The sequence below is a fragment of the Perca fluviatilis genome, chromosome 9 (assembly GCF_010015445.1).
Source record: "Perca fluviatilis chromosome 9, GENO_Pfluv_1.0, whole genome shotgun sequence".
Lineage (NCBI taxonomy): Eukaryota > Metazoa > Chordata > Actinopteri > Perciformes > Percidae > Perca > Perca fluviatilis.
Genome location: NC_053120.1, coordinates 16978634 through 16997852, shown reverse-complemented (window position 1 = coordinate 16997852; position 19219 = coordinate 16978634). Strand labels below are relative to the sequence as shown.

Below are 19219 nucleotides of genomic sequence, written 5' to 3'. Positions count from 1 at the left end.
GTCAGCTGGAATACAGTGGAAAGTGCCTGTCTCCATTTACATACAAATGTCACCTTCCATCTTCCCAGGGGCTGGGGAAGGTTTTACTCTCTCCACCATGACGCGCTTGACAAACCTTTCTGCTCCGTCTGGGAGACAAGCTTGTGATGCACAGTGAGAAAGTGAGAGGAAACTCAATGCATTTTGCCTCTGGTGCCTTTTCTCTCTGTCTTCTTTCTCTTTTACGCGCCACTGGTACGCTGTAATTTGTGTATCCAGACTGGAGTGCATAGGCTTTGTTCCATTTTACTGAAAGATGAGGCACCGTGCTGTTTGAAAAGGCACCCAGCCTGCTGGAGTTGTAATTACTGAGGAGGCCTTATGATTAGGCTTTTCGATGAAGGGGTTTTGTAGTGGTGGGGGAATTATTAATACAAAATGAATGATTGCAGTGAGCCAGACTACAAACAGAGAGGGTAAAATGAGAACACCTAAAAATGGTGTGACAACAAGAGTCTTGTAGTAAGGGAGATGATGGTATCATCTGCATACAAAACAACCATCACTGGCTCAGAATGCCCAACATGGCAGTGATGCTTATATTCCCAGAGATGCAGAGGCAGCCATTTTATGTGGTTAAGTGGCCCACATAGTGATTCCGCGCCATCTCTTATAAACCAGGACGCGTATCCCCTGATGCATAGGGATGAACAATCAGTCTGACAGGCAGGTAGTTACTCCTTCTTAACCCCAGCTAGTGCTGAGTGATGCTACAGAACAGCAGGCACCCTCCCTTTCCTCTTCCTCCCCTGCTTCCCTTTTTCCATGTCTCCTCTCCTCTCTGTACCCTTCCTCACTCTCTCCTCATCTCTCTTTTTCTCTAGCCCCCTATTTTCCGCAATCACACTCTTCATTATTCTCTCTCTCTCTCCCTCTCCCTCTCTCCCTCTCTCAGAGGCCAATGTTTCCTTGCTTGCATTACACACAATTACTTCCATCCATCAATTATCTGCCTACTCCTCTTTAGCTAGCCCACTTCCCTTTCTCTACTCTATGACAACAACCCCCACTATCCTGCATACACATGTTTCTTTGCGATCCCCATCTCTCACCTCCCATCCCTCGAGGCAGCTGAGTGTCCCTCCCCACACGCTTGTTCTCCTTCCCCTTCTACTCCTTTCTCTTCCACCAAAGCTCACCCCTCCTGTAGCCCCTCCTCATACCAGATGTCCCTAAAGTTTGGGTGAGGGTGTGCATGTGTGGAGAAAGCAGGAACAAAAGGACAGGGCGGTGGATTGGGGGGCAAACGGATGGATGGGTGTGGGGGATCCTCTGAATGGGCCAAGCCATCTTGCCCTTGGCTTTCTGTGTGTGCACAATAAGCACCATCAGATTAACAGCTTTTGGAACACACACACAAAACCACTTACCTCTCTTATAACTATTTCACACTGAAACAGCAACTTGGGAAAAGCTCATGTTTGGTGTGAATTAGTCAAAGCAGGCTATTGGATCAGTGTCTGTGAGTCTTAGTCTAGTTATGAAAGTCAGACACTTCTCTGTTTATTTATGAATACCATGTGCCTCTACTTACAGTAGTTGGCTGCACTTTCAGTTTTTATCACACTAGGACTAACATGATTCTGGACCCAAAGTCACATTGACTTTTCATATAGTAACTGAATAAATAAAAACTGTAAATAAAGTGGTATTTGGCACATTTGGAAAAATTGCCAAGCTGCTCTTAAATACAGTACTACAAGCAAACAGTATCCCAAGATCACTTGTTTGCTGTATGGCATTTGCAGTTGGAGGAGCTCAGCTTGTGAGTTATGGTGGGAGGAAGCAGCGGAATCAGAAATAAATCAATTATTGACAGTGTAGACAGTAAAAGTGATAGGTGTAAGAGGGGCAGTTTTCTTTAGCCACCATTTAAATCAAACTGTCCAATTAACGAAGAGCCAATCACACGGTTAATTAAAGGTGCTCTAATAAATATTGAGCTGACACCAAGTACAGAAAGCATGGGAAGGTGTGTGACCTTGCTAACAAGTTGGCTGTCATGCAATTATCCTGGCAAAGTGTTCAAAAGTGTATCACCTCACAAGGCACTAACAGCTCAAATTATAGTGTAGGCACAAATAGAAATGTTTTTGGAAACTATTGCACTCTAACCCATCCTGCTTCACAACTACACTTCATACAGATGGCTCAACAGGCTGGTGTGGACCATCTTACGGTCCGCATGAGCAGCATTTCAATGAGCTAAATGCAACCTGTTTGAACCCTTAGGGCGTAAGAATTGTGGTCTTTAGCCCCCACCCCCCTGCGCCACACACACACACACACACACACACACACACACACACACACACACACACACACACACACACACACACACACACACACACACACACACACACACACACACACACACACACACACCTTAAACCTCAGAGGGGTCAAACTACCAGGGCACAGGGCAGCCGTTCCTGCGAGACCTAGTTTGCAAAGAGGAGGAGGAGGCAGACACCCCAAGGGGAACCTCTGTGCATTAATCTGGGGGAGAGCAGCTGGTAATCACACTTCACATAGAAACAGCCCAACAGCAAGCATCAGGAGACGACCAGAGGAGATGCAGACAGAGAGACAGGATCAGACACATCCATTTGATGCCTGTCCCAGACCGGGTGTTAATTACTTCTCACCATGAAACAGCAGTTCACATTAACTCCATAACCATAAAGAGGATGGGATCAGGGCCAGAGGGAAAGGAGCGTGAATGGGTGGTTGTGCGACTACAGCATGGTTTGGTATAGTTCCCTCTCGGGCTTTAACAAAGTATGCACTATGTTTGTTCAAGTGTGTTGTATCTTGAGGGAGGCAGAGTAGAGTGAAGTGGGAGTAGCAGGCATCAACAGAAGGTCTGCTACTGCTCATCGTCAAAAGCAGATTACTGTCACTTCATCAGAAAGAGCTGGAGCGAATCATTTTTATAAAACCTGAAGGTACCAAGGGAACGGGCAGGAGGCTGGGGAGGTGACAGTGTGTTGATGTATTCCCCTAGGCTTTACCAGATAGTCTGGCAGGGATTAGTGGAGTCTATGTGTCTGAGGGGCTACCTTCACTTCTGCACACAATAACTTGACGACTGCAAATACTCTGATTAGGACTCCACTTCTACCTGGCACATTTGAGGTGATAAAAGGGCAAAGAAAAAGCATGAAACATATAAATATCATGTGTAAATGCACTAAAGACACATTTAAGCTCTGATCCAACACTCCCAACAGCAGAAATGCATTATACACAGTCCATTCCAAAAGTAAATAAGCAACTTAGTTCTAAAAGATTTTTTTTTGCATATGAATCCGATCTGGATTCATATGCAAGAGTGACAGAAAAACAGACAGGAACACTGAGTGAGGGAGATATAGGGATGAAGAAAAGCCAAGAGTGAACAAACCGAAGGAGCCTGACAGTCAGCCAAGATGCAAGGCGGACTTAAACTCAGCCAGAGACGGATCAATCCTGCTGAGTTCATACGCCTTATCATAGCCTCGTCTTATCTGGCCCCTGCCTCTCAACGTGCATCACCTCTGCCCAAAACCTTTGCTGGCAAGTTTCGGAGTGCTGTCCTTTTGAGTTCAGGAGAATCGGTGTGTTAATATGACTTGTGGGTGCTGCTGGGAGGGTCATGGCCATTTCTTACCTCCAATAAGGTCTGCTGAGGACAGAGCTACCAATTTTAGACCCAAGCAGAGCCGGATTAACCATTAGGGCAACTGGTCACTTGCCCAGGGTCACAGGACATCTAAGGGGCCCTGGGCTCCGTCAAATATTATGTTAGATCACATTATAAACGCAGTCCTCACTTTCCTAATTATATGCGCTTTTTGCAACCCGTTCCATCAAAATATTATGTTAAATCACGTCAAAAACAGTGTCTGTAGCTTCCTGCATAGCAAGTTGGTTTTATATTGTAAGGTCAAGCTGAATAATAGATTTTTCGAATGTGTCGAATATCCAAGGTCCAATATAAAACCAACTTTACCACGGTCTGTGGTGGCACTGCATCCCAGCAAAGACTGGATCGATTGAGCTGCACCCCGAGCCTATGAAAGTGAAGTCAGTTTCCCCAGGTGAAGTTTAAACACACATTTAATTTAAAATTTAATTTGTAATGAATGTAATGTATGGTAAAGGCGAATCAGCATCAACAACAGCGCATCTATTACGTTAGCCAAAAGTCAAATCTCTCCCTCATGATTTGTAGAGCTCTCAGCCCTTTGATTAGTTTTGATATTAGTAAAAACAACAGCATAATACAAAATATTACAAACTGCCATGTTTGAATTCATAACATTTACAGAAGGTTTCGGTGGCGTTACGTTACAACACACTACACAGTGCTTGCTGAGACCGATCATTTGTATTCTAATTCTGAGTCGTGCACAGGAGGAAGAGAAGGAGGGAAATGAAGAAGGAGAAGGCAGTACACTGGAGAGACCAGGCGGGTCAGAGCAGGAGAAGACCACACCACAGAATTGACTGTGAGGGATGAAGAGGAGGCTGCAGATTCAGAGAGAGGGACAGAGGTAGAGAGTAATCAGGAGGATGAAGATGACAGGGAGGAAGAGGAGGCTGCAGATTCAGAGAGAGGGACCGAGGCAGAGAGTGATCAGGAGGATGAAGATGACAGGGAGGAAGAGGAGGCTGCAGATTCAGAGAGGGACAGAGGCAGAGAGTGATCAGGAGGATGAAGATGACAGGGAGGAAGAGGAGGCTGCAGGTTCAGAGAGAGGGACAGAGGCAGAGAGTGATCAGGAGGATGAAGATGACAGGGAGGAAGAGGAGGCTGCAGGTTCAGAGAGAGGGACAGAGGCAGAGAGTGATCAGGAGGATGAAGATGACAGGGAGGAAGAGGAGGCTGCAGATTCAGAGAGAGGGACAGAGGCAGAGAGTGATCAGGAGGATGAAGATGACAGGGAGGAAGAGGAGGCTGCAGATTCAGAGAGACAGAGGCAGAGAATCGTTCATTAGATCCCTAGTGCTGAGAGTGCACATTCAAAATTGGAGGCTCTTTAGTGATCCTCTAATGCATGTAACGGTTGGAAAATAACAACTACAATCTCTCTTGGCTATGATTTACTTACCTTGTCTAATTTACAGTAATCAGGAGCAGCACAAGATGTGGCGTTTAGAAGCAGAAAGAGAGAGTTTTTCTGAGTAACTTCAGCTTGCAAAGGCTTGCCCAGACAAAGGTCTAAAGCTGACATGTTTCTAAATTCAAAAACACATAGTAAGGCGTTAACATGGAACAAAAAATGACAAACCAAGCCAAAAGCACAAAGATAAGCTTCATTTCATAGTTTCTTATTTTGTTGCTCTACATTCTGGTTTGGTGAAAGCAGCACACTGTATGTTTACAGATTCTGAGACACAAAATGATGGTTCAGGCTTGAGAGCTGCAATAATTACTTTTCATGATAGGAGAAATTCCACAGCTCATATTAGCTACAGTTAAATTCCAATAAGGCACTACTGTACTTTTGTTGCAAAAAGTTGTTCTTGGAAATGTAAGAAACCAACAACTACTACTATAATGCATGGAAAATTATTATTATTATTATAACAGTGTAAGAGTTGTGCACAGTTTAAGTAAATGCAAATAAAAGGCATTAAAGATTATGGACAACTGAGGCCACAAACAGATCCCATTGTTTTGTTAAAACAAAGGAGTTCCAGGATTCTAGCTAAAACCAGGCCATGTTATCCTGTCGCTTAAAAGTATATGAGTAGAGTACACTATATTACATAATATCATCGTGAAGTATTGGTAGTCAGCAGAACCTTATATCTAATGCATAACTGCCGTATCCAGGGACATGGTGTTTACTTCTTACTGTAGGTTTTTATACATGTGGAATGATTTTCCACGATCTTTCCATTGTGTGCATATTAGCTTTTATGCTATGAACTTGTTACATTTTACTTTCATTGAGTGTTTCCCCATTCTGGTTATGTGGCAATAAAAGAAATGTGCATGACAAAGAATGGCTAATCCACAAATCAAAGAGTAGAGGAGGGGACACTTTACAAGACACACTGCCTCCTGTTTTCACAACCAGACTAATTGCACCTTGTGTCGCTGGAAGAGCACTGATTTAGCACTCGGAGCATATTAAAATGAATAAACACAATTAGCTGTGAGTGCAACAGCGCCACTGCACAGCGCACATTTCTCTCTGTGACGACTCACTTCAGAGCAGCTGTTATTAACTGTGTTGTTGCGTCAAGTGCCATGTGACTAATTGCAAAGCACTTGATGCCACCAAAATGCTACTAATTTGAATTTGAATTAAATGAACAGGGCATTGGGTGGTAAAAAAAAAATAATTTGCGGATTAATGTTTTGCTCTCATGACTGTTAAACATTATATTGCCACAGTGTGAATTCAAAATAGAGGTGCAGTAATTGAAGAGATACAAGTTATTAATAAGAGTTCATCCTTCATTGTTACATTGTTTAATACTGTATATCTGTACATGTGTTTTTGAATATGTGTGACTTTTGCAGAGATCTAATTTTGACACAAGTTTCAGTTTCAGTGCAGCATCTGGAAAATCTCTGATGAGAAAAAGCTCTTAGAGTATTAAGAGCGCTGCTTGCTTTGCCTCTATAAAAATCCAATAGCTTAAGTTGGTTGTATGTCAAACTGTCAAAAATGCACTTGATGTCAAGAACACCAAAGAACAACAACTACAATAAACATTCAGAAAGAAGACAACTTTTGAACTCCCCTGAAGTCAAATGCGTGATTATATACATAGCTTCCAGTCAGTGTGTGAGGCCTGTAGCTATCTAGAATCTCCCTCTCTTCTCCCCTTTGATCCCCTTAGAAATGAGAGAGAGAATACAGCCTACTGTTGAGGTAGGGGAAATATAAGAAAACAGCTCAGAAAGTAATAATTGCAAAAGGAAATGAATTTCAAATCCCCGAGGAGGACACTTCTTCAAGACCTCCATACATTGGGGCACATACATATCCGGGGCACAATTCAATTAGCTTTTCTTCCAAGTGTAGGGAAAGAAGCTCTGGGGAGAAATCAAAAGTTTTGTCCAATAAAAGAAGTTTTTAACGATGTGATGTTCTCACTGCCCCGTCCTCCTCCACTATTCATTACCACTGCTTACAAGCTTGCCACCCACAAAGGCATCGATCTACGATTTCTACGGACATAAAATAAATAAAGTAAGTACAATTAAATAAAACAGCCCATTGCTGATGCAGCTGTGACAGACCCGCTGGTCTCGGTCAGCTGACTGTGCCTGGCAGCTTATCCTTAACATTTTTATTGCCTTTTGTCTTTCTTGCCCAGTTATTTGACAGTGATCACGGGTGATAAATTGTTCAATTAAAGCCACATTAAGAATCCTGAACACACTTGACGCACAGCCTCTTGGTATACGTGTTGTCCAATTACTCTGAAGGACAAGACTCCTTCTTGCTACTGACAATCAACATGTGACTCTCATCATAAGACAAATCGGTTTATTTATACAACCCAGCAGGCTGATTGAATGCTGGAGTGCAAGACTGATGATTTGGAGTTACGCCATAGGTAAAATCTGAATCTCCATTACAAATGCAAATGTGGTAGAATTAATTTTTTTAAGAATAGCAGAATAGAATACAAATTCTCCACCAGGTTAGGGAATTGTCTTTTGTTCACGAGGATGTGAAATAGGCGCAACAAATGAAAGTAAATAGCACTAACTGGTACGTATAACTGAATTCATTGTCTATCATCTGCATTTTCAGCTTGACTCCCTGGTCCGGACCCTGACCTCTGAACTCCCTAAATATCAAGATACTTCTCTGCTATTTTTTCAGGAACAAAAACAACAGTGTTTGAACTCGCCCGTTCAGTGAGCTGCAGTAAATGAAATGCATTACTAATCTTTTTTTGGCTTGCAGTTGCTTGTGGGGTGGGAGGGTGAAGAGAAGGGGGGGGGGCTATGTTGCCTGGGGAGGGTTTAGCCTTAAATGTTCTGATAAAATTAAGATCCATTGCAATTCAAATTGGACTCACTTGACTTACTGTAGCCTGCTGTAACAAAAGAAGAATGAAAAAAAAAAAAAAAAAAAGTCATAGCCTGAAGCTGTATCTAAACTTTCCAACACAATCAGACAAAAGTTACTTCTCAAGGCAGACGATTTACCGAACAAAGTAGTAATGGTGAAAAATTAAAAGGATATTGATTGTACAGACATCAAAGAAATTGCTGAAAGAAGCTCTTCATTAAAAAAAATAGCTCCAATCAATTGTAATCAACTCCACACAAAGCTCTGCAGACACACTACTAGCAGAGAAAATCCTTCACACATCATTTATGGGAATCTTACTGTGTTTTATTGATACGGTCTTTTCTTCTCGACTTTTTATTAGTAACATAAACAAGCAACATATACTAACTGTTTTAAGGACTATTGCTTAGCACTGAAATTTGTGATGAACATCGCACACAAAGTGTTTTGCAAAATAATGTTAGCATGTTGGCCAAAATCTCACTAGAAAGGAGGCTCAGAGATGGATCTGTGTATATGTGGAGTCCTGGATGTGATAGAGTTTAGGGAACCTCTGCATCAGGACAAAACCGTTAACCGCACTCTTCCGTACAGCATACGCAAAGAAACTTAAGTTGACGAAAAAGTCAGGGCAAATAGGCTACATTTATTTTAAAACACCTCCTGCACGACATATATTTTTCTTTTTTCCCGGAGCAGACTTTAGTCTACTTGCATGGAAAAGACAGATACAACAGTCCAGCATGATGGCAGAGTTGAAAAAGAGTTGTAGACTTCTGTCCTCCCCCCCCTCCCCACACACACACACACACACACTCTCTTACCACATTTATTTACTTTATATCTTTAGCCCGCTCTCTAAACTCATATCAAGCATTTCGAGAGTTCATAAGAAGAAAAGTTGCAAAAACTTACTTCATCGGCGTGAGAAAGGGCTTTCTCAAACTACCCCCTAGTTTGTTTACGGGGGACAGCTTTTCAAATCCGTATTCTTTGTGGGTGATCCGTCGTATTCCCTCAGAAAGACAGTTACTTTGCATCCCCGACGGTAGAAAAAAAAAAAAACACCGCTATATTCCACTTTCTTGAGCAGCAGAGCAGTCACTTGTTAACGGAGGGAACGAGTAGAAAACACTTCTATTATTCCCTTTGCGTTTGTATTCCTGTCCCCCCCCCCCCTCCTTCCTTCAGATCAGACGCTCCGAGTCAGAATCTCCTCAGCGAACGAAAAAGAAATAGCCTATAATAATCCGTGCGCGACACCGCCGCGCGCGGATTTCCAAATGTATAGCCTATCTCTTTATTGGTGTCTCTCGTTATCTCCGCGTCCCAGGTTTTGGATCCTTTCTTCCTAAATCCACCTCGCACGGACTGGGGGTGGGGAGACAGGAGTCAAATACCCCCCTTTCTCCCTCCCCTCTATTGCAGTGAAAAAATACTGAGCCTTGTGCTGCGTTCAATGCCGCCTCATAAACTTCGTCCCTTGACTTCTCCGGAATCGTAAATCCTACCAACCTGGTGCGTTCAAGCACGTTTAGTCGGAAATCATAACACAATTGGACCTGTAACGAAACGAGATACTGTGGCTGATCTTTTATTTTCATAAATCTGTGCTGCCATGGCACAATGAAGAGAAGACAAGCATACAGAGCAATTGTGCAGTGACATAAAGCACAGAGTACAGAAAAACATTTGGAAAGATATTTCACTATGCCTATCTTGTTGTTTTTAAATAGCCTAAAAGTTACGTGTCTAAGATACAAACATCTAGGCTAAAGTTATAAACTACAAGAACCTGATTTGCAATAAAAAAAAAAAATCAATTGAATTAAAGGGGATCTATACCGTTTCTTTTTAGCTTAATTAACCTTAACTGAACAGCTCCGGAGTCATTGGAATGGTTATATGACTTTTTTTTCGAGTTGAATGGTGGTCATCTTGCTCCTCCCTAGCACCTGTGAGCGGAAAAACCAACCTTGCAACTTTCCTTAGCATCAGGAAGTATCGCGTGATATCAGGTCTCGTGATGTAACGAATTGCTTCACGGCACTGCACACATACGCCGATTCAGGAACCGGCTAACAAGGTAGTGATGGAGTTTTTCACACTATCATCATGGCTGAGCTGGCAAAAAAAGAAGCAGAAAGCTAGGATAGCATTGTCAGAGGAACAGAGAAAGGGGAAACGGCAGACTGACCGAGTGAGGAGTCAGACATGAGTAAACATAGGAGCTGCCAAATATCTATTCCAAAGCTGTCGGGGGAGCTCTATAGCGAAACCTGCGAGCAAAAAGCGTGAAGAAATGGCCGAAACTGCATAGCGCCCCTTTAAATCATAATTTTTGATGTTCTATAAATAGTCATGAAATTGCATGCAAAGGAGTAAAATGTGTGACCACTTTCCACTGTCAATACCAAGCAGTGTTATAGCTAAAAATAAGCCTAGGCTACTTAATAGCAAAATATTTGTTATACAGTCTGTAAGCTGCACATCAGCTAAAATACAAGGCTGGAACAAACAATTTGGAAAAGTTACTTAGTTTTAATTGTTTAATGAATATGTATTACTTTTTAGTGCTGTCTGTCCTGTTTGTCCTTATTACCATTTACATTTCAAAACTAATCAAATTAGCATCAAGCGTTTTAATTTCAGTAATAATAAAAAAATTAAATTTTTGAGTTACAATGTGCTACAAAACAACAGCAAAACAAACATCAGCTGCAATAAAATCTTGCTCTAGTAATTACTCATATTCCAAATTAAAGGGAAAAAATATTACATGGATTTACAACAACTTCTGGTGAGAGCCATCATCACTCTTCATCCTACTCCTTTCACTTTGCTGTAAGTGAGGAGGATTTTGGACATGAGTTCATCCAATCACATTGGCTTTAAGATGAAACAGCAACTCTGATTGGCTGGTAGAATTTGAATTTGAATAGTGACAGCTAGTGTCCACTTTGTCCAGTAGGGAGGCGAGACACAGACTGGAGACACATCAATCCACTGACCCACAGGCAGTTACCGCCAGCCAACATGCAGCCAAATGTCACTTTATCTTAGGCTGAGATCAGTTAAGTTTTCTTTATTTTTGTTAGAGATTGCATTCTAATACAAAACCCCTTCTGGCTCAGAAGGTAGTGGAAGTGACTGTCTGATACTGGGATTTAAAAGCCATTGTGGCCTCTGAACAGAAAGAAAAAAATATTGTCCCCTAGCCCAGCCACAACTGCTCAGCTAAAGAATACCGGTAGCTGGCTACGTCAAATCACCTTCCTGATGCATTAAAGACCAGGGTGTATGATGGGAAATCAAAGGAAATGAGATTAAATTTTGCAGTCTTTGGAAAGGGGGCTACAATTTGTGAGGCACAGTGCATCAAATGAAAGGCCTCTCCTGCCCAATTGGAACGAGAGTAGCAATATATTTTGTGTGAACTTTTCAAGGTATGCGGGCAGTAATGGATGGGAACGGGCCCTTTTAAAAAGACCCATCTTAGTGTGTTGGCAGAAAGCCATCCTGAGCCACAAGCAATCCTCCACTGCCCTCTCTCTGCTCTTTGTTTAAAAACCCAGCGTGACATGTAACACACTATAAAGAGGAGTTAAGGGTGTGTGTGTGTGTGTGTGTGTGGGGGGGGGGGGGTTCTAAAAAACATGTGATTATATCATGTAGATTTCTCCCTTGGCCTCTTATTCACACTACTACGCCCTTTATTTAATCAGGCCGGTAAATCTTAGCAACAACCCAGAGCTCTCACCGCCATTCCCCTGGTGGCGTGAGCCTTAACATGGTGAATTTTCATTCGTGTAGGGAAATGCGCTCAGTGGCCAGTGCTTTAGAAGGATAAAAAGAGCACTTACCGCCTGACATGTGCAATCCATAACGGAATAATGAGACTCCTCTACACTAGGAGCTCTCTTCCCCTGCTCTCCCCCTCCACGTTTTGTTTTCCTTGTGAGTGTTCATAAATGCCATGTAAATTCAAAGGGCGGAAGATGTGGCGAGTGCTCCAGGGAAAGTGCTTAATCGTTTGCGTCTTGTTACCGAATCGTGTAACAGCATGTAGTGTGTGAAGACGCTCCAAACGACCAGTGAACCTTGTCGAAACAACTGGCCTCCTGTCAGCTGTTATGTCTCCAAGTGAAGCTGATACTCACCACGATGTCTGCTTATCACTGTTGTCCAACAGGAAACACTAGCATCCAAGAAAAAAGGGGAGAAGAATGCCTCCCAAATCATACATAAGTGCTCCGACATCATGAATGCAATATAGTTGTTTTACCTGATTTTAAAGGACTTGGGGTCTTGAATCGCAACATTGACATGAGCTTGATGTCCATAGACACGGGAAAGATGAATAAATTGCAGATTGCAATACAATTTTGAACACAGCATCTATAGTTCTTATGAAATAAATACACAGATTATAACTTATTCAGAATGTACAGTCGATCTACTAGTATTATGGTGTGATCTTCCTCATATGAAAAAAAGATACATAGTAAGCAATAACTTCGCCCAGTTGGTGGTCATAATTTCTTTAAAAATACTTTACCTGGGCGCCTGGGTAGCTCACCTGGTAGAGCGCGTGCCCATATATAGAGGTTTACTCCTTGACGTAGCGGCCGCAGCTTCGACTCTGACCTGTGGCCCATTGCTGCATGTCACTCCCCATCTATCTCCCCCTTCATGACTTCAGCTGTCCTATAAAATAAAGGCCTAAAATGCCCAAAAAACTTTATAAAAAAATACATTACCTACTCTATTAGAAGAGCATTTGTTCTTAGACCTAATTTGCTTTTTCACATACCATGCATCTACATCAAAAAGATCTATGCCACCGTTAAAATGTCAGCAAACTGTACTTAGTTAACAAAAAGATGAATGAGCCTGGGTTTTCCTTCAATATATTTCTGCTTACTTCTATTTACAGAGATGCTCAACTCAAAAGCCAACAAAAGGGCAGAGTGTTACAAACGTGTCAACACTGCCCAAGTTTAGCTAGTCCAGATTTACGTGCATACTTACAATTCTTTCTTACGCCCCATCCTGTCTTTAACTCAATATAAGAAAAAATTAGCTTCTTTCCTCATTGTCACCCTGCTCCCCTCCGTTCATCTGTCACCCCTAGGGGTTGAGGTACAATCACCTCCGATAGCAGCGGGCCATCGCTCACTCTGTCCCTGGAGGCGACAGCCCACTTACTGCCAACTCGCGCTCAAATGGAGGACATTTCATCACCCCACCAAAAACACAATTAAAAACATGCGCATGGGGCAGTAGGCAGCCCTCGAGAGCCACCCCTAGTCACAAGTTTAGTAACTCTGAGCCTGTCTCGCCCTCATATTTACAGTAGATATCACTCTCCCTGTGGTTGAGTGTTTGACAGCTAAGGAAAGTGCTATGTGGAGTTTCAGTGCGAACAAGACACTGGAAGGGAGAAAGTGGACCAGCACTCTGTGCTTACCCATCTCAGAGAGAAGAGCAGTAAGCACATCCGCTGTTGGTGCACGCGTAGCCTTAAAAAGTTAACTGATAAGTGACTGTGCACTGGGCTAGAATCCTTTTTCCTCCCTGGAAGTCAAAATGGAGGATAGTGTGCTGGGGTTTGTGGTGATGACACACGCACACACATACTGTACATACAAACGCACACAGCAAGCAGCAACACAGGCAGACTGACGGCTATTAGAGTGCAACGATGCTCCCTCTTATCTCCCACCACGATAGAGATCTACAAAGAGCTTGAGAGAGATTATGAATTCATTACCTTGATACACAAGCGAGCACTGCGATAGGCAGGAGTTTGAGAATGGAGATTGGAGCTTGGTGGGTGTACTGGGAGGGGCAGGGATGGGAATGAAATGAATTACATGCTGCTGGGTAGAGAATACATTTTTAAGCTCTCTTTGCATTTTTAGGAATTTTTGCATGCGTGCATTTCATTACAGGTCATCATGGGGTCCACCGTCTTGCTGAGCGTCACTTCAATACAAAAGAACGTGGGCAGTTGCAAGGTTGCAATCGTAGTTTCATACAACAGACAGCCCTCACATGTTGTCTCTAATTTCTAATTTACAGCAATTAAAACAATATCTGGATCTTTATATCTTTCAGCTTTCAATGTTTTTTTCATTCTGTTTGATTTCTTCCATTTCCCCCACAATTTTAAAGTAACTAATAACAAAAGAAGTGCAGCATCTGTGATTGGTGTTGTGATTTTGGTGAAATCTTTGGTGCTTCTCCCTGGTGTTGTGTTTTGACTTGCTTACTCCTAAGAGAATTGCGAGCAAAATCCCATTTTTGTGTATTCAATCCGTCATTAAATACATCCTGGCATGATTGCATGATACAAGTTCTCACTTAACAAGTCTAACAATGGGCATTATGGAGAAAACATCAGATAAATGCCTAAATTATAGAGTGTTATTTGCTGTTATAATGCATTAGAGTCTGTATAACCCTCATGGAGGACTTTTCTGCTACCAAACACTCACTCCCGCCTCTCTCTTTCTCCTTCAATTCTCCTGCATTTCTTTTAACCAGCTCACTCTCAATATGGCTTTCTCTCTCTCTGAGAGTGTTTTCCCTCCAGCTCTGTTGAACTCAGCCGACATTTGAAGGCAGGTGAAAGAGTGCAGCTAAATAAACCAAAGGATTTCAGAAGAAAAAGTGAGGACAGAGGGAGACAAAAACACAGACAGAGAGGGAGTGTTTTGTATTACTGTGTTTAACTGTGTGTCCTGTGAATACTGTTAAACTGACAAGGGTTGTTTTATATGGTGCCCACTGCTGCAGTACATTTCAATTTTTTAGGTTGGCATTACTGGACTGAGCGGACAGTTAGTTTAACTGCCACTGCTGTAAACTAGTGAAGGTTTCATATGTTCTCCACTGGTGTGTGTAGGGTTAGACCAGTACTTGCCTTTTATTAAACACTATATATTAAATATTCATGTCAATACGTGATGTTGCTGTTCCACCATGACTAAAGCTACATTTGTAAGAAGGAGTCTGTAAAATCAAGCACATTTATTTTATTTATCCATTTCATTTTAAGAAAATCATTTATAATTTAATTTCCCTGTTATACAAATATTGTATCCCAGAATGTAAAGGTGTGATTTACTTAAAAGTGGCTAACATAATTAAAGATAATCATTAGTCTGTGCTTTATGTGTGTGTTAGATGCTGAATGAGAGGCATGATAGGACTACTGGTGTAAACAGCATTCCTATTATGTTTGGGATAAAAAAAAAAACTGACCAAATGTAAACTAAAGAAAAAATTTAAATTCTGCTTGCAGACATATCCAGTAAAAGTCTTATTGCCTTATTATGCTTAATGTTTTCTGTGCAAGCTTGTTTTTAGTGTGGTAATAAGCACTTTTACTGAGCAATAAGTACCTGTAATGGTATATCCCCGTATAAATCTAGCTTTAAGCAAAGTTAGAAACACATCTTTGATTGTTCTGTTGAAACAACCCAGTGTATAATTTATGCTGTGTATAGGGGTGTTTTTATGCAGTAATATGTCATTACTCTGTGTACATGTTTGGATGTGTAGCGTCCTGTGAATGTGTCTTTTGTAAGTATGTGTGCCTCTGAGTGATTTTTAATGTGCTGCGTGTGCATATGTGTCTTTCAATGTGTGTCACTGTATACAGTGTACTGTATGTGTTTGAATTTGAGTGCCTTTAACGCTTTCGGGTCACTGTGCGCATGGTGCTGTGTGCAGATGTAAGTGAGCCTTTCAGCGAGTGTTTGTGCACATGCCGTGAGTGTGTGTGCATTTCTATACCGCGGAGAGGCGGGTGAGGCCAGGGAGGCTAGGAGTGATGAGTGATGCCAGAGGTGGTTTTCTACCAACCCCTCTGCTGGCTTGCTGGCTCACTAATGGCCTCCTCAGTGGGTTGGCTGACCGACTTGCTGGCTCTCAGTGGCTCCGTCTTCCTTATTTGGTATAGTGAAAGGTGGGGGATGGTGGCCGCGGGCTAGTGGATGGGGGTGCAGCGGTGCTCTGTTTACATGCAGGTTCAGAAGGTCAGAGCGCCAGAGTGCCATGGAGCAAACACAGATCACTTAAAGACAGTAAGAGAGAGAGAGTCATTGCTTCACGGCCGTCGACTGGATGGATCGGGGCAGATTTGCCGTGAAAGAGTGTGATGGTGTGTGTGTGTGTGTGTGTGTGTGTGTGTGTGTGTGTGTGTGTGTGTGAGAGAGAGCAAAAGAGGAGGGCTGATAGCAGGACATACTTTGGTGAAGCCCCGAAAAAAGATAGCTTCTACAGGTAATTTCCACAAACATTCACACTCTGTTTTCTCTTTACCCTCTCTTGCTCTCAGGCCCTGGACAGTTGAGGGGAGTCAGTGAAAAGGAAATTAAAGGCAACCATCCTTATAGTTTTGCTCTTGTCCGCTTGACTGCCTGCATGCCTGCCTGCTTGCCTGCCTGCCTGCGTTCCCTGGGCAATGTTTATGCTGTGCCCTGCCCAGGACAGAATAGATTCGCCCACACAGCACTGTGCTCTCAACCAGAACCTAAGTAGGTCTGGCAAGCCCGAGCCACAGTCCCATTCACTCTCCCTCCTCTGGATTAGGCCCTATGGCCTGGGGCAGCACAGCAATGACTGCATTAATAGACCTAAGATAGTATCTCTCCACCCCACCCTAAAAATATCTATCCAAGTCTTTCATATTAGGACACATCAGCAGGTTGTTTGTTTCCATCCATCAGCTTTCCCAAAGTTTAGCAGGATAGTTTGCAAACTACTTGAGGTAGTTTTGTGAGTCTTTGAAGTGTCAAGTGTTGAGTGTCTGCAGGGTCAGCCAAAGCCCTCTATCTGGTATAAAATGTGTTAGAGGGAAAATGAGTTCACACTCCAACCTGTAACAAGTTGTCAGAATTGATGGTTGAGCTGCACTCAACAAGTAATGACTTAAATTAAGCTTGGATGTGTTCCAAGTTCCAAAGAACCAAAATGGAAAATTCTGTCATTATGATACAAGACATAAAACAGAAAGGGGACCTTTAAAAAGCATCACGCTGCATAGCTTTTCACCATCACTGTGAGAAAAGAATTATAAGCAAAACATATTTCATTCCCAAATGCCATGAAATTAGATGTGCTGGCATAATCAAATTCATTACCTCCAAACTTGAGGTCAATTTACATTTCTTTAAATGCTGCTACAAATAAGTGGAGTGTATATAATTGAATAATGCTAATTCATTGCTGTGTCTTTTCTCTTTATGATGTATATTAGGGTTGTTGCTAGTACAGTACAGTGAAGTGAAGCAGTGAAGGCGCTGCCGTGATGAGGGTGGTGACAGCACGCAGGGCACATTATCCAGCCTGTCAGAGTTCCAGTGCCATGCTACGGATAACACCGTTCTGCTAGAACACAGTGCCTCTTGACGCCAGCTGTAAAGATTAGCAGAGCTTTGTTTAATTGTGCTGCTAACATCCTAGAAGCTGCTGCTCTCTTTTCCTTAGAAACTAGTCTTTAAAGCTCAGCCAACAGATGCTGCTGCCAGTGCATTTAGGTGCAAAGGCCTTAGGGATTTGGCCAAGTCCTGCAGAGGGAGGCACCTGAATCAGCATCGCCTCGCACAGGTGAGCATCAAACCGAGATAGATCTCAAAAGGTCCAATTCAAACACCGCTACAAACCAACGAGCAACAAATATCAGTGGGCTTATGAATAAAGGCTTTCTTTCTCTAATGTCTAAATGTTGATTGTGCAATTTTAAACCAAGAAAGCATTCACAGGCCCCACTAGTGGCCCCTCGAGGCCACGTTTCCACTTTAACTCAATACGACTGAAGCAGTGACAAATCTACCACCTGATGTAAATTACCATCCTTAGAACCAAACACTCTTCTCACTAGTTGGGATAAACAACATAAAACACTATTGTCAATTACATTTTGTCTAATTAGATAGACCCCCCCCCCCCTTCTAGAGTTGGATACCTCATTGTTAGGCAAAATAAAACTTGCAAATTACCCCTGCTGGCAAAGTGCAATCTAACAATGATGACCTTCTATCAGTGCACCACCAAAAGTTTCACTGGAGGTTTAATTGAAGTCTGTAAAAGACAGGAAGCAGCTCAACTAAATTGTCTTCCTGGTTTCTGTATTAATAGTCAAGATCACATTTTCAGAGACTTGTGAACACATGTTTTATCTACGGACTCATCAACATGTAAGATTGGTGCCTTACATACTTGCGTATGTAAGGCACCAATGTTATTTTAATTTCATTTCAATGTGGCTGTAATGTCACTGCTGGCTGACTGACTTTTTAATGTGCAATGTCCTTATTCCTTTACGTGTGATGATTTCACTTTTCTTTTCAAATGAACATTGTTAAGAATATACTTTTAATATTTGAATATGCTTTTCAACGCTTACGTTTTTCTTTTTATGATGTGCTCATGTTTATATTGTTAGTTGGGTGGTAAAGTATCCAGAAGTAAAGCCAGAGCACAAGCATTTTATTACATTGAAAGGAACCTCTGTAATTCATAATGCATATGACAAGAAACTTATAGCTGATTTTAAGCCAACATAATTGGCATCAATTTTTTTTTTATTGCTCAAGAGAGCATCTCCAGTTACACAAAATGTGGTGCTTTCTGTGTTTGAGAAAACAGGGCTACAGATGATTAAATCATTAATATGTCAATCAAACTTTTTTGCAGAGAGCAGATTTTAAAATTAAAGTCCTGGAAATTCTCTGAAATTCCTTTGCTGATGTGTAAATGACACAGAGTGAGGCAGTAAAACCCACCACTGTGCTCTTTCAGTTTCCAGCTTGTTGAGCCTATGGTGTGGGCTCCATATGTGCTATCTCGCCTCTTCACCATTTCTGCAGTTAAATAAGCAGGTCACAGAGGCCTCACTATCATCGCAGCCCAATATGCCAAATACAGCTGTTAATATCAGGCTGGTGGCCTCTGGCAGTGAGGTGACAAGAAGCAGGCCACCCCCTGCACATGGAGAGGGGATGTCTAGACCTGCAACTGCTCTAACACCCATTAGCTCACACTCCTCTGCAGTCTCTGCATGTCTACCGCTCTGCCAGCAGCACTAATAATCAAGTTATGATATGGAAATGAGGATGGGGTGTGCAGTGTATGTA

General features: G+C 42.3%; 1 protein-coding gene across 19 annotated transcripts in view; it reads right to left on the bottom strand.

The window, feature by feature from the left end:
- The window catches only part of ptprsa (protein tyrosine phosphatase receptor type Sa), a 251267-nt gene that overhangs the window by 180033 nt on the left and 52015 nt on the right, over window positions 1-19219 (bottom strand). The window contains exon 1 of one of the 19 annotated variants that reach the window (XM_039811970.1): window positions 8988-9479. The exons of the other annotated variants lie outside the window; for them this stretch is intronic. The gene's annotated coding sequence lies outside the window, so the exon portion shown is untranslated. Of the gene's footprint in view, window positions 1-8987; window positions 9480-19219 lie in introns of those variants that run through there. 19 annotated transcript variants of the gene reach the window in all.